This window comes from Gorilla gorilla, chromosome 3 (genome assembly GCF_029281585.2).
Source record: "Gorilla gorilla gorilla isolate KB3781 chromosome 3, NHGRI_mGorGor1-v2.1_pri, whole genome shotgun sequence".
NCBI classification, from domain to species: Eukaryota; Metazoa; Chordata; class Mammalia; order Primates; family Hominidae; genus Gorilla; species Gorilla gorilla.
Window position 1 is genome coordinate 33,686,780 of NC_073227.2, and position 16,613 is coordinate 33,703,392.

Here is a 16,613-nt window from a genome sequence, read left to right on the forward strand (position 1 = left end):
CATTTTTTTTTTTTTTTTTGAGACAGGGTCTCATTGTCACCCAAGTTGGAGTGCAATGTTGCAGTCTCAGCATTGCAGCATCAACCTCCTACCTCAGCCTCCTGAGTAACTGGGACTACAGGCACCATGCCCAGCTAATCGTTATTTTTGTAAAGACAGGGTCTCACTATGCTGCCCAGGGTGGTCTCAGGTCTTCTTTAGAAGTCACGCAGGCCCACGTGAGGGACCTGGAAGTTAACCGGGGTCGTGCAAACAGTGGTACTTGAACAGTTTCACAGCTGGTGAAACTCCTTGGCATTGACTCATTCATCATTATTACCCTCTCTTCATTTTTTAGATGAGAAAACTAAGGCATAGAAAGATTAGCAACTTGTCCCAGGACAAGTGTCAAGTCCAGGTCCTGAACCCAGGCAACATAGTGCTGTGGTTACCACACATGCTTTGGAATCAGACAGAGCCAAGTTCGAAGTCCTCTTTCACCTGGATGTCCTTGGGCATGTCACACTCTGAGTCTCAGTTTTCTCATGCATCACATGAAGGGGATACCGTCTAACTCACAGGGTTGTTAAAAGTGAAAGATAATCTTAGGTAAAGAATTTAGCGCGCTGTCCACCGCCGCTGCCTGAGCCGACTCCGCGGCGACTGCCGCGATGGAGGCCGCCGTCCAGTTCTTGGTCCAGAGCCGGGACGTGGTCTGTGGCCTCGAGGCCATCGAGGCTCAGTACAAGTACCAGACAACGCGCGTCAGAAGCAAGGGCGGCGTCCTTGAGGTGCACCTCAAGTCCACGCACTTCACCTTCCGGACCGCCCGGCCCGCATGTGCCCAGGCTACGGGTCATGCTTGTCGCCTGCGGTGGGAACAACGGTTCCACGCTCACCGCCGCGGTGCTGGCCAACCTACTGCGTCTGTCCTGGCCCACGCGCAGGGGTCGCAAGGGGGCCAACTACTACGGTTCACTGTCTCAGGTGGGCACCGTGAGCCCGGGCCTGGACGCCAAGGGCCAGGAGGTGTTCGCGCCCTTCCGCGGCTGCTGCCCATGGTGGCGCTCAACGACCTCGTGTTTGATGGCTGGGACATCTTGTCGCCGAACCTGGCCGAGGCGATGCGGCTTGCGAAGGTGCTGGATTGGGGGCTGCAGGAGCAACTGTGGCCGCACATGGAGGCCCTGCAGCCCCGGCCTTTGGTATACATCCCACAGTTCATCGCGGCCAACCAGAACGCGCGCGCAGACAGTCTCATCCCGGGCACGCGCGCGCAGCAGCTAGAGCAGATCCGCCGGGACATCCGATGACTTCCGGTCTAGCGCAGGGCTGGACAAAGTCATAGCGCTGTGAACGGCGAACATGGGGCGCTTCTGTGAGGTGGTCCCAGGTCTCAACAACACGGCCGAGACCCTGCTGCGCACCATCGAGCTTGGTCTGAAGGTGTCGCCCTCCACGCTCTTCGCCGTGGCCAGCATCCTGGAGGGCTGTGCCTTCCTCTGGGTCCCCACAGAACACTCTGGTGCCCGGAGCCCTTGAGCTCGCGTGGCAGCGCCAGGTTTACGTGGGCGGAGATGACTTCAAGTCAGGCCAGACCAAAGTCAAGTCCGTGCTCGTGGACTTCCTCATCGGCTATGGCCTCAAGACCAAGTCGATTGTGAATTATAACCACCTGGGGAACAACGACCGGCAGAACCTGTTGGCGCCATCGCTGTTCCCTCTGAGGCGGTGTCCAAGAGCAACGTAGTGGACGACATGGCGCAAAGACACCCAGTGCTCTACGCGCCTGGCGAGGAGCCTGACCGCTGCGCGGTCATCAAGTACATGCCGTACGCGGGTGACCCCAAGCGTGCGCTGGATGAGTCTACCTTGGAGCTGATGCTGGGCGTAACCAACACGCTGGTACTGCACAACACGTGCGAGGACTCGCTGCTGGCCGCCCCCATCATCCTGGACCTGGCGCTGCTGACCGAGCTGTGCCACTGCGTGAGCTTCTGCACCAATGACAACACCGAGCCACAGACCTTCCACCCCATGCCGTCCCTGCTTAGCATCTCTTCAAGGTGCCGCCGGGCAGCCCGGTGGTCAGTGCGCTTTTCCGCCAGCTCAGCTGCATCGAGAACATCCACAGGGCCTGTGTGGGGCTTCCGCCACAGAACCACGTGGTCCTGGTGCACAAGATGGAGCTCCCAGTGCCTGGCCTCAAGTGAGTCGGACCCGTGGCTGCCGCCTGCCCTGTGTCGAACAAGAAAGGACCGGTACCCGCTGCCACCAATGGCTGTACCAGTGATACCAATGGACACCCACAAGTGGAGGAACCCCAGATGCACACCACCTGAGGCCCTGGTCACACAGCTTCCCGGCCTTTCCTTGCTGCCCCCCAGGACCCAACCTTTCCAGGCCCCCACAAAGACAGTAAAGCCGGTGCCACTCTCAAAAAAAATAAAATAAAATTAGCTCTTCGCGGTCGGGTGCGGCGGCTCACGCCTGTAATCCCAGCACTTTGGGAGGCCGAGGCAGGCAGATCACTTGAGGTCAGGAGTTCGAGACCAGCCTGGCCAACATGATGAAACCCCGTCTCTATTAAAAATACAAAAATTATCTGGGCATGGTGGCACATGCCTATAATCCCAGCTACTTGGGAGGCTGAGGCAGGAGAATCGCTTGAACCCGGGAGGTGGAGGTTGCAGTGAGCCGAGGTCATGCCACTGCACTCCCGCCTGGGCAACAGAGCAAGACTGCCTCAAAAAAGAAAAAAAAATCTTTGTGCTCATGTTCATTAATTCATTCAACTCATGTGAATTTATCATCTACCACTAGGTGGGGAGGATACAACGGAGAATAAGCAGACACAGCCCCATCTCATGCAGCTAATGGCCTATCATTAGAATAAATAAATTTGATAAAAAATGTAGATAAATCACATGGAATGCCAACTTAACATAGTCTTGGGGAAGTCAGGGAAGGCTTCCTGGAGGAAGGGATGTTTAATCTGAGTTTACCCAGTGAAGGAAATGTGAAGGTGGGAGAGGCTTCTTTGTAGTTGCTTTTGGGTGTGATTTTGGTTTTATAAATCAGATACACTTGCTTGAGAATTGGAAGGCACGTGCATGGTGCCATGAGTAGTATATCATTGCTGGTTTTTCTGGAACACGTTTCATTGTCTGGGCATCAGCTTCTTGGGAGTCGAGAGGCAGGGTGAGGCTCATCTATTTTTTGTTGGATTGGATCTCTCAGGTGTGGTGTGGCTCTAAATCTAATACTCAGAGTTTTAGCAGCTGAAGAGGTGTGTTCCTGAAGCCAGCAGCTTCAGCAGTCCTGCCTTCCTAGTGGTGGCAGCGTCCCTGGTAGGCTGGTCCTGGGGCCTGGTCTAGAGTCCACTGCCCCAGCCCTTTCAGTGATATTTGTAAATTCTTTTTTTTTTTTTGGAAACGGAGTCTCGCTCTGTTGCCCAGGCTGCAGTGCAGTGGTGCAATCTCAGCTCACTGCAATGTCTGCCTCCTCGGTTCAAGAGATTCTCCTCCCTCAGCCTCCTGAGTAGCTGGGACTACAGGTGCCTGCACCATGCCCGGCTAATTTTTGTATTTTTAGTAGTGATGGGGTTTCACCATGTTGACTAGGGTGGTCTGGAACTCCTGGCCTCAAGTGATCTGCTGGCCTTGACCTCCCAAAGTGCTGGGATTACAGGCATAAGCCACCATGCCCACCTGTTTGTAAATTCTTAATTTCCTATTTGAAATCCCTTTCTGCTTAAAATAATTGGAGTGGTTTCGATTTCCTGCTACTGACCCTTCCTTATACTACCGAGGTACAAGTAGATTAATTTATTTAGTTGTTATTTTCTGAGCACTTAGAATGTGCCAGGCACTAGTTTTTGGCTCTGAAAATATAACAATGAACAAGGCAAAGGTCTTGCACTTTTGTCTTATTATCACGGCTGTTATATTCTCTATCAGAGCTGTCCAATACAAGCGTAATGTGAGTTACATGTGTGTTGAAAATATTTTAGTATCTGGCCGGGTGCGGTGGCTCATGCCTGTAATCCCAGCACTTTGGGAGGCCGAGGTGGGCGGATCACCTGAGGTCAGGAGTTCGAGACCAGCCTGGCCAAATGGCGAAACCCTGTCTCTACTAAAAATACAAAAATTAGCCGAGCGTGATGGCAGGTGCTTGTAATCCCAGCTACTCAGGAGGCTGGGGTAGAAGAATTCCTTGAACCCAGGAGGCAGAGGTTGCAGTGAACCGAGATCACACCACTGCACTCCAGCCTGGGCAACAGAGCGAGACTCTGTCTCAAAAAAAAAAAAAATTAGTATCCATATTAAAAGAATAAGTGAAATTAACCTAACACATCCAAAATATCATTTCAACATGTGCTTAATATAAATATTAATTAATATTTTATGTACTTTTTTCATGTTAAGTCTTGGAAATTTAGTGTTTAGTTTTTACTTACAGTACATCTCGATTCAATGCAAAATTTTTATTGGAAATACTTCATCTGTATTATATTTCATTACATTTATAGTTGAAAAAGTAGACTCATCACTAAGAGGTTCCAGATATACTTAAATATTTTCCACTAACCAAAAAAATACCAAAAACAATTTTTCCTTAATATTTGCATTCATATTGACAAAACTTGTTCATCCTTTCTAGAAGGATTTGACTTTGGAGCAAAAGTATATCAGTTTCAAAACTATATCTGTTCAAGTTAAGTAAATTCACCAACTCTTGAGTCAAATCTGAATGAAGCATACTACATAATTGAAAAATAACTCAAAATTTATCAATGATAATCATGTCCTTCACATTTTTTTCTGTCTTTGCAGCTTAACTTACATAACATGTTTCAATTAAATGAAAATAACTTGCCTATTAATTTCATTTAGAAAAAAGTATAAAATCATTGTATTGATTTGTATTTTAAGTTTCAGTTTCAACATTAATTAAATGTCTAGCTATGTAACAAATAAGCTTTTCCTTACCTTGGAGTTTCAAATTTAGCTCATCCATTCCTCCATGTACAGTGTAATTTTTTCTTTCTTTTCTTTTTTTTCTTTCATTTTTTTGAGATGGGGTCTTGCTCATTCACCCAGGCTGCAGTGCAGTGGAACAACCTGGTCTCACTGCAATCTCCACCTCCTGGGCTCAAGTGATCCTCCCATCTCAGCCTCCTGAGTAGCTGGGATTACAGGCATGCACCACCACACCTGGCTAATTTTTTGTATTTTTGATAGAAACAGGGCTTCACTATGTTGCCCCGGCTGGTCTCAAACTCCTGAGCTCCAGCCATCTGCCTCCCTCAGCCTCCCAAAATGTTGGAATTACAGGCATGAGCCACTGCGCCCAGCCAGATATGCAGTGTAATTTTGATGAGAGAACATAAATCACGCTGCCATTTTTTGTCTTTGATTATGGGATAATTTGCCAAGCTTCCCTTTGTTTAAAGAAAATCTTGAATTGGAGTTAAAAATACAGTAACCCTTTGTAAAGCTCTTCCGTGACTCAAAGAGCATTGACAAAGGCCACAAGATCATTAAATCTGTCATCTCCTATTTGTTTCAACTGTTCCTTAAGCTGAAGACGATTCATAGCATTTGAATGAATACAATGAACGATATTAATCTATGATGCTTTTCACAAAGTCGGCTGCAGAAAACTAAGCACAACTATTTTCAAAATGAATCACCTAATGGGCTAAGCAATAAGGAAAATATTAGTCTCTTATTTGAAAATTCTAATAAATCCAAATTTTTGATTCAGCATAATGGAACTACCATTTGTGGTGAAAGAAATTAATTTTTTTCTTATCTGGCTGGAATTCTTCTTTGACAGTTATAAAAGATTTAAAAATATCCATGCCGCGTGTTAGTTTCTTTTAGGCCATGAATTGACATTTCTTCATAAATTTGAAGTCCTTTGAGACAAAATGTACCCAAAGTATTAATTGGGCAGTGTCTATTATATCAAATGACTCATCTAAAGCTAAAGTACTTGTGATTTTTCAAGATTATTGATTGGTCTTTGCTATTGTTAGAAAAGTCTTCATATTTTATGGACAATTATTTGAGGGCTCAATTGAAGAGCTTTCTCTTTTTGTGAAGTATCTTTTAAAATCTTTTCCTCAGAATTTTCTAACAATATTTCCATTGTTAAAAAATAATTTATTTTACCATTTCTTCACCTAAAAGTGTTTTTCAACTGAGTACTGTGGCACGTGCCTGTCGTCCCAGCTACTTGAGAGACTGCGATGGGGAGGATCACTTGAGCCTGGAACTTCGAGTCCAGTCTGGGCAACATAGTGAGACCCTGTCTATAATAAGTAAATAAATATATTTTAAAGTGTTTTTCTTTTGTGAAAGAATTCCAGTCTTTTTACAGCTGGCTAAGTTTATAAGCACAGATCCTGTTTAGATTTGTTTAACAATTATTTTAAAATTAAACATTATTGATGACCTGGTGCAGTGGCTCACTCCTCTAATCCCAGCACTTTGGGAAGTTGAGGCGGGCAGATACCTTGACTCAGGAGTTTGAGACCAGCCTGGGCAACATGGCAAGACTTCATGTCTAAAAAAAAAGAAAAGAAAGAAAAAAAATAGCTGGGTATGTTGGCACATGCCTTTAGTTCCAGCTATTATACTTGAGGCTGAAGTGGGAGGATCACCTGAGCCCAGGTAGGAAGAGGCTGCTGTGAGCTGAGATTGTACCACTGCACTCCAGCCTGGGTGACAGGATGAGAACCTGTCTCAAATAAAATAAACATTATTGCTTGATATCTTCTCACATAGGAAAAAAATTAAATACTCAACAAATTTTTGTCAAATGTTTAAGTTACCCAAAAACTCTCAACAAATTTTTGTTTAATGTTAAATCTGTTTTTAGGTAACTAATTTTGTTGATTCTTTTTTTTTTTTTTTTTACTATTGAGAGGAAACTTCTTATCAAATCCACTATGCATATGCTGAAAATGTCTCTTAATATTGTCCACTTTATTATTTAATTTAATTTATTTATTTTGAGATGGAGCTTTGCTCTTGTTGCCCAGGCTGGAGTGCAATGGCACCATTTCAGCTCACCGCAACCTCCGCCTCCCGGGTTCAAGGGATTCTCCTGCCTCAGCCTCCCGAGTAAGCTAGGATTACAGGTATGTGCCACCAAGCCCGGCTAATTTTGTATTTTTAGTAGAGATGGGGTTTCTCCATGTTGGTCAGGCTGGTCTCGAACTCCTGACCTCATGATCCACCCTCCTTAGCTTCCCAAAGTGCTGAGATTACAGGAGTGAGCCACCACACCCAGCCACTTTATTATTTTAAAAAGTTTTTTTTCTCTCACACACAAAAAAACAAACAACAATTTACTGGAGCAAATTGCAATTACCTTTCGTCATCTTTTTTTGGCTTTACTCTTCAGGTACTACTTTCTGCATCTCCACTCAATTCTGCATCAGTAGATGCCTTTGCTTAAAACTTTTAAATTTGCCCATACTTTTTTTAAGCTAAACAAATTTAATTGCATTATAATTAAAATCAGTATTTCAATCTACCTCTTACTGTCTGCAGAAAATATTTGTTTTTTTGTTTTGTTTTGTTTTTGAGATGGAGTCTTGCTTTGTCGCCCAGGCTGGAGTGCAGTGGCGCGATCTCCACCATTCTCCTGCCTCAGCCTCCCGAGTAGCTGGGACTATAGGCGCCCGCCACCACGCCCGGCTAATTTTTTCTATTTTTAGTAGAAACGGGGTTACACCGTGTTAGCCAGGGTGGTCTCTATCTCCTGACCTCATGATCCGCCCGCCTCAGCCTCCCAAAGTGCCGGGATTACAGGCATGAGCCACCGCCCCCGGCCTGCAGAAAATATTTGAATAGCCCGGGCGCGGTGGCTCACGCCTGTAGTCCCGGCACTTTGGGAGGCCCAGGCGGGCAGGTCACTTGTGGTCAGGAGTTCGAAACCAGCCTGGCCAACATGGTGAAACCCCATCTGTACTAAAAATACAAAACAATTAGCCAGGCATGGTGGCTTTAACCCAAGAGGCAGAGGTTGCAGTGAGGCGAGATTGTGCCACTGCACTCCGGCTTGGGTGATAGAGCAAGAACCCGTCTCAAAAAAAAAAAAAAAAAAAAAAAAAAAATTTAGGATTTTACTCTGTAGTCTTTATTCCTTCAGGACTGGCTTCAAGAACTGAGTTCCTAGAGTCAGGATAACCATGGTGCTCATTCCCTCTCAGCTGAGTGCTTGAGGTTCACCACCCTGTACCCCACAAACCAACACAGGGCCAGCATGGAGCAGACATGAAAAACAAATATTGAGTTGAATAGCACCAAATGAAACTGAACTTCAAGCTGAAGGTCCAGGACCCTCACTCTTCTCCAGTGACTCACACTGCAAAACTTTGACTCTCCTTTTTCTTTCTGTCCTTTACCATCGAATCTCCCAAAACCTGCTGATTCTTCCCTCTCTGGCCCTCTAAATGCATCTTCTCCTCTGTGCTCCCTGCATTTTTGTGTAACCCTTGTAAACCCAAGTCCAGATTTCTGCCCCTGTTCCTGACTGGTCTCTGGGCTCTCCCTGACCCTGTGGACAGCTAAGTTAATGCCATTCAAGCTTCCCAAATAGGAATTCCTTCTGGCACCCTCTGCCGACCTGCGTGACTGCCTCCTTTGCCAAAGATACAGGTCAAATTCTTTAGCCTGTCACGACTAGCCTGGCAACATGGCAAAACACCGTCTCTATAAAATAAAAATTTAAAAAAATTAAATTTCTTAGCCTGATGTTCAGAGCACTGCATAACCCAGATTTATAATCAGTCAGTAGAGGAACTAGAGGCACAGGTGGCTACTGAGCACTTGAAATGAGGCTAGTGTGGACAGAATGAGAATCCGTCTCAAAAAAAAAAAAAAAAAAAAAAAGTGAGGCTAGTGAGACTGCAGAACTGAATTTTTTTTATTTTTTATTTTTATTTATTTATTTATTTATTTTTTTCTGAGACAGAGTCTCGCTCTGTCCCCTAGGCTGGAGGGCAGTGGTGTGATCTCGGGTCACCGCAACCTCCATTTCCTGGGTTCAAGCAATTCTCCTGCCTCAGCCTCCTGAGTAGCTAGGATTACAGGTGCGTCATGCCCTGCTAATTTTTGTATTTTTAGTAGAGACGGGGTTTCACCATGTTGGCCAGGTTGGTCTTGAACTACTGATCTTGTGAGCTGCCCACCTCAGCCTCCCAAAGTGCACCACACCCAGCCTGAATTTTTAATTTTAATTTAAAAAATGAAGCATTTATAATATTTTTCTATGAAAACAGTTTACTGTTTTGCTAAACTACATTTCACATTAATCATTGCATTACATAAGATATCATTATTGTAGTTCACATGTAGGGCAAAAACATCACTTCTTTTTTTCCCTTTCTTTTTGTTGTTTTGGAGATGGAGTCTCACTCTGTGGCTCAGGCTGCAGAGCAGTATGCAGTGGCATGATCTCTGCCCACTGCAGCCTCTGCCTCCCAGGTCAGGCGGTTCTGCTGCCTCAGCTGCCTGAGTAGCTGGGATTACAGGCACCTGCCACCACACCTGTCTAATTTTTGTATTTTTAGTAGAGACGGGGTTTCACCAGTTGGCCAGGCTGGTCTTGAACTCCTGGCCTCAAATGATCTGCCCGTCTCGGTCTCCCAGAGTGCTGGGATTACAGGCGTGAGCTACCATGCCCAGCTGAAAACATTATTCCTAATGTTACACATTAACACATCAATTAATTACTTCAGTTCAAAAAATTTTAAATATACTTATGTGACATTGTAATACACTTATTCAAATATTTTCTTTTTTCTTTTCTTTTTTTTTTTTTTTTGAGACAGAGTTTTGCTCTGCCAACCAGGCTGGAGTGCAGTGGCGGGATCTTGGCTCACTGAAGCCTCCACCTCCCAGGTTCAAGTGATTCTCTTGCCTCAGCCTCTGGAGTAGCTGGGACTACAGGCGTGTGCCACCAAGCCCGGCCCGAAAACCTTAATGAATCTGACCTCCTCTCTCTGTCTGTCTGTCTTGAGAAAGTACTCATTGTTCTTGAAGTGCCCTTGAAACATATTTTCTTGCATGATTTGCTGCTAGCTGTATTTTTTAATGGCTTGAGTTTCTAGATCTGGCTGGATTGAACATCTGCTACACACTATTCTGCCCTTGAACCAAACAACTACTATGTGTACATTTGGGAGAGAAGGCAATTTACAAAAAACAATGTTCAGTATAATCCCCTTTTTTTAAACAGCATAGAGAAAAAGAGTGGACAACTGTCGTCTTAAGGTGGCCATAAGAAACTACAGCCAAGAGACAGTGACCCTGGGTCATTGTCATTGCCATTCTGGTTACCTCAACGTTAACAGTTGTGATATCTGGATGGTGACATGTGACTTTTGGTTTCTTCTTTTGACCTCTGAATAATCTAAAATATGTGCATGTATTTTAGAAAAAGCAGAAGAAAAACAATGAAAGTTTTTTGTTTTTGTTTTTGTTTTCTGAGAATTTAGTCTTGCTTTGTCACCCAGGCTAGAGTGCAGTGGCGTGATCTCGGCTCACTGCAACCTCTGCCTCCGGGTTCAAGCAATTCTCCTGCCTCAACCTCTTGAGTAGTGGAGGTTATAGGCATGCGCCACCAGGCCCAGCTAATTTTTGTATTTTTGGTGGAGATGGGGGTTTCATCATGTTGTCCAGGCTGGTCTCGAACTCCTGACCTCGTGATCCACCCACCTTGGCCTCCCAAAGTGCTGGAATTACAGACATGAGCCACCACCCCCAGCCTGAAAGTTTTTTAAACAACTTGAGAGGAGCCTCCCATGGTGTCTGGCCTCCCTCCAGTGATTCAAGTGATAGGCCCGTTGGTCAGGGAGATGTCTCCCAGGGTGTTTGGGAGGCTGGAAAAGAGGCCAAAGACCCAGGAGGATAAGAGGGAGATGCAGGGGCTGAATGTTGTGGAGAGAGGAGTGGAGATAAAGAGGGGTTACTCGGGGTTGGGAGGAGAGCAGAGGGAAGCGGGGCAGGCACAGCGGCTGGGAGCCAGCCTGTGCCATCCTGAGCAGTTCGAACTTGGTGGGAGGAAGCAAAGGAGGCTTGAAGCAGGAGGCAATGTGGTTACATGCATTTTGCAGCAAGTCAGTGGCGGCAATGCAGTGGCTCCCCAAGACTGGGAGACTAGGTAGGAGGCTGCTGAACAAACCTGGAGAATGACAATGGGTGTCAGGCAGTGGGGAGTATCGGGATTCTATGGACCTTTTAAGGTTGAATCAGCCACCGTGGACAACTGTGAGCTCCTCATGGGAAGGAAACGTGTCATATGAATCTTTGCATTCCCAAGATCCAGCACCATATCAAGGTTAGGGGTGGAGGTGGGAGGGTGGCTTCCGACTCCATGCTGCTGGGACTTGAAGGAGCCAGGCAGGCAGCTCTCCACTCCTCTCCCAACCCTGGCCACCCCTCCCCTTTGGCCATCATGGGTACATATTTTGAGGATCCACATTCTGGCTAAGGCCAGATGCTCTTTTCCGTTTTTATTTACTTTTTAAAGTTGAAATAGGCCAGTCGCAGTGACTTAAACGTGTAATCCTAGCACTTTGGGAGGCCAAGGCGGGAGGATCACTTGAGCCCAGGAGCTCAAGACCACCCTGGACAACATGGTGAGACCTCAGCTCTACAAAAAAATTTAAAAATTAGCTGAGATGAGATCTCACTATGTTGCCCAGGCTGGTCTCAAACTCCTGAGCTCAAATGATCCGCCCACCTCTGCCTCCCAAAGTGCTGGGATTACAGGCATAAGCCACTGCACCCAAGTCGTTATTTTAAAATGTGCAATAAATTGTTGTTGACTCTGTCACCGTGTTGTGCTATCAACTACTAGACCTTATTTGTTCTATCTAATTATATTTTTGTACCCATTAATCATCCCCACTCCTCGTCCCTGACTAGGAGTGCCTCTGGCACCCATCCTTCTATTCTCTATCTCCATGAGTTCACTTGTTTTCATTTTTGGCTCCCACAAATAAGTGAGAACATATGAAGTTTGCCCTTTTTTGTCTGGTTTATTTCACTTAACATAATGACCTCCAGTTCCATCCATGTTGTTGCAAATGACAGGATGTCATTCTTTCATATGGTTGAATAGTACTCATTTGTGTATACATACCACATTTTCTTTATCCACTTGTTTATTGATGGACACAGGTCGCTTCCAAATCTTGCTTGTTGTGAACAGTGCTGCAATAAACATGGGAGTGCAGGTATCGCTTCGATACAGTGATTTTCTTTCTGTTTGGCACATACCTAGCAGTGAGATTTCTGGATCATAAGGTAGTTCTAGTTTTAGTTTTTTGAGGAACCTCCAAACTGTTCTCCATAGTGGTTGTACTAATTGACATTCCCACCAATAGTGTACAAGGGTTCCCCTTTCTCCACATCCTCCCCAGCATTTGTTACTGCCTGTCTTTTGCACAAAAGCCACTTTAACTGGAGGTGGTACCTCACTGTAGTTTTGATTTTCATTTATCTGATGATCAATGATGTTGAGCATTTTTTATATGCCTGTTTGCCATTTGTATGACTTCTTTTCAGAAATGTCTCTTCAGATCTTTTGCCCATTTTTAAATAATATTATTAGATTTTTTTCCTATAGAATTGTTTGAGCTTCTTATATATTCTAGTTCCTTGTCAGATGGATAGTTTGCAAATATTTTCTCCCATTTTGTGGGTTGTCTCTTCACTTTGTTGATTGTTTCCTTTACTGTGCATAAGCTTTTTAACTTGATGTGCCCAATGTTTTCTTGTAGTAGTTTCATAGTTTGAGGTCTTAGGTTTAAGTCTTTAATCCATTTTAATCTATTTTGATTTGATTTTTGTGTATGGTGAGAGATAGGGGTCTAGTTTCATTCTTCTGTATATGAATATCCAGTTTTTCCAGCACCATATATTGAAGAGACTGTCCTTTGCCCAATGTATGTTCTTGGCACCTTTGTTAAGCACTCATTTCTTTCTTTCTTTCTCTCTTTCTTTTTTCTTTCTCTCTCTTTCTTTCTTTCTTTCTTCTTTCTTTCCTTTCTTTCTTTCTTTCCTTTCTTTCTTTTTTTTTTTTGAGACGGAGTCTTGCTCTTGTTGCCCAGGCTGAAGTGCAATGGCATGATCTCAGCTCACCACAACCTCCGCCTCCTGAGTTCAAGCGATTCTCCTGCTTCAGCCCCCCGAGTAGCTGGGATTACAGATATGTGCCACCACACCTGGCTAATTTTGTATTTTTAGTAGAGACTGGGTTTCTCCATGTTGGTCAGGCTGGTCTCAAACTCCCGACCTCAGGTGATCTGCTGCCTTGGCCTCCCAAAGTGCTGGGATTACAGGTGTGAGCCACTGCGCCCAGCCTTAAGTGCTCATTTCTATTGGTTATATACCTAGGAGTGGAATTGCTAGCTCATAGAATAGGCATAGAGTTAACTTTAGGAGACACTAACAAATGGTTTTCAAAGGGCTTGGATCAATTTACACCCAACCAATAATATATGCGAGTTCCCATTGCTCTATGTCCTCAGGATAGAGGCTTTGAATCCTCTCACTTTTCCCATTTTGCAAATCAGGAAACTGAGGCTTCAGGATGCTAAATAATCCACTCTGGTTGACATAGCTAGTGAGAAGTGACTCTCCAGTGGAATCCAGATATTACTGCAAATTCAATGCTGCCTGTCACACCACGTTTCATATGAGGATAGTAAGCAAATGGTATACATCATGTGTATCAATGGAATTCTGAGAAAGATGAGATCAATGTTAGGCTTTGCCGAAGAGTTGGAACTTGAACTTGGTTTTAAAGGTTGTGTAGAACACAGAGAAGCCTGAGAGCTCTACGGGCAGAAGGGAAGACTTGGCTAACAGCAGGGATAGGAGAAGTCTATTGGGGTTGAGGGTGATGTGAGGTTGCCTCTCTCATTTGAGAACTGCTGATCTGGTTGGTATCTCTATCTCAATGTCATCCTTGGGTTCCTTGACCAAAGGACCATAGTCGCTGCAGTAGTCCTAACCTCCTGAAGTCTCCATTCTTTGCTCACTTTCTCTTGTTGGACAGAAAGTAGAAGCATAGTTTAGCCCACATAATCTGACTTCCCTTTTTATTTTGAGCTATAGTTTGGGCTGCTGCAGCAAAAACACCATGGACTGGATGGTTTCAGCAACAGACATTTCCTCACAGTTCTGAAGACTGAAAAGTCCAAGATCAAGGTGCCAACTGATGGGGTTCCTGGAGAGATTTCTCTTCTTAGTTTGTGGAAAGACACCTTGCTGTATCCTAACATGGCAGAGAGAGAGAGAGAGAGAGAGAGAGAGAGAGAGAGAATGCACTAGTCCCTTCATCTCCTTACAAAGGCACTAATTCCATCATGAGGGCGCTAACCCTCTTCCCTCACCTGACATTAATTACCTCCCAAAGGCCTCAGCTCCAAATATGATCACAATGGGGACTAGGGCTTTAACATACAAATTTGCAGGGGACACACACCTGCAGTCCATAGCACTCACTCTCGTCTATCTGTTGAGTGAAATACTATTTTATTCACCTTTATTCTCTGTATTTCAGGTGAGCAAGTCTAGTCTTTCCAATAAGACTATAATCCCCCTGAGGGCAGGGGCAGGATTGTGCCCCTTGTGTGTAACTGACAGTCCCTAGAGCTTTTCTGGGATACGTAGGGCATAGAGACTCAATGTTCACTTGTGCTGCTTATGGATTGATGAAGTCACTCCTGCCTTTAGCTTACCCATAGGTCTGATTCCTTTCCTTACAAGTCTTCTGTTATTGCAAGCATGTGGCCTTTCAAGTCCCTGCAATGAAAAATTTGTCAGCTGTTTAGACTCCTGTGATGAATTAATCTAGGTATAATGAAATGTTCCTTTTCTTCATTATTATTTCTCACAGTTTGGTATAGCTGGGAAAACTCAGAAAACTAATTCTAATTAATTATAAGCTGGAAATCGTGTCTGAGAGAAGGATAAAAATGGCATGTAATTTCCTCTCCACTCCTAATTCCTAAATTCTTCTATGTGCATGATTACCATCGCCCTTGTTTCTAGCACAGAACTTCCCTTTAAAATTGATCACAGCTTGACTTCTTTCTTTTCTCCTCCTTGTGTAGTTGTGGCTTCTATATTTTATCATTAAAACTCTTTTCAAAACTGCTATGCGCTGCTTCTTTGAGCTCTTCTGCTCTCATTGTTTCGCAGCATCTCTTGGAATCAATTTCCTCTCGTTTCTTCCTAGTTGCACTATTTCACCTGACTCCTATTGGCACACGGATTCATTTCACCTGGCCAAAGTCAATTTCACTCATACACACACCCCTTTCAATTCTCTTCTTGCCAAATTTTCTGATTCCAAACCTACCGGTGGTGCCCTTTCTTTTCTCTGTGGCTTTTTTTTTTTTTTTTGCATGGGCTCAGACTCTGGCATTAAAAAAGTTACTAGACTTTATTTATGTAGTACAGTATTAGATTTACAGAATAATTGAGCAGATAGTACAGAGTTCAACATGCCCTCCCCACCTCCCCTGCAGCTCCTAACCGTTTCTTCCATTATTAACATCTTCCATTAATATGGTACATTTGTTACACTTAATGAACCAATACTGATACATGATTAACTACAGCTCATAGTTTACACGAGGTTCACTCTTTATGTTGCATGGCTCTGTGGGTCTTGACAAATGCAGTGTGACATGTATCTGTCACTACTGTGTCATACAGAATGGTTTTACCTCCCTAAAAACCCCTCAGACCACAGCTCTTAAGAGGCTTTTTTTTTCTTCCTGGCACTTCATCTCCATCTGACAATACAATTTAGTTTTTGTTTGTTTCTTTATTGTCTGTCTTCCCCATATCTCAACCTTTTCTAGACTGTAAGCTTCATGAAAGTGGAGACCTTTTATTTTTTTTTTTTTTATTTTTTTTTTTTTTTTGAGACGGAGTCTCACTCTGTCGCCCAGGCTGGAGTGCAGTGGCGCGATCTCGGCTCACTGCAAGCTCCGCCTCCTGGGTTCACGCCATTCTCCTGCCTCAGCCTCCCGAGTAGCTGGGACTACAGGCGCCCGCCACCACGCCCGGCTAATTTTTAGTATTTTTAGTAGAGACAGGGTTTCACCGTGTTAGCCAGGATGGTCTCGATCTCCTGACCTCGTGATCCACCCGCCTCGGCCTCCCAAAGTGCTGGGATTACAGGCGTGAGCCACCGCGCCCGGCCGAAAGTGGAGACCTTTTAAAACAAATCTATTTTGTTCATTGTTGTATCCCCAGCTCCTAGAACACTCAAATTTAGTGAATGAATGAATGCATGAATCGATAATGATTTAATGCCCATTTAGAGCTTGAGTGAATTGATCATTGATCCTTGTGCCCTCTTAGTTGTTGAAGAAGGCATCGTTGCACAATGTCTTAGTGTATATGAAAACATTTCTGCCAGCCTGGCCAACATTGTGAAACCTCATCTCTACTAAAAATACAAAAATTAGCCAGTTGTGGGTGGTGTGCACCTGTAGTCCCAGCTACTTGGGAGGCTGAGGCACGAGAATTGCTTAAACCCAGGAAGCACAGGTTGCAGTGAACCAAGATTGTGCCACCACACTCCAGCCT

The 16,613-nt window shown here is 44.6% G+C and overlaps 1 pseudogene; it reads left to right on the top strand.

The window, feature by feature from the left end:
• Window positions 1-650: 650 nt before the first annotated feature.
• On the top strand, window positions 651-2,584 carry LOC101137329 (inositol-3-phosphate synthase 1-like; annotated as a pseudogene).
• The last annotated feature ends 14,029 nt before the right edge of the window (window positions 2,585-16,613 follow it).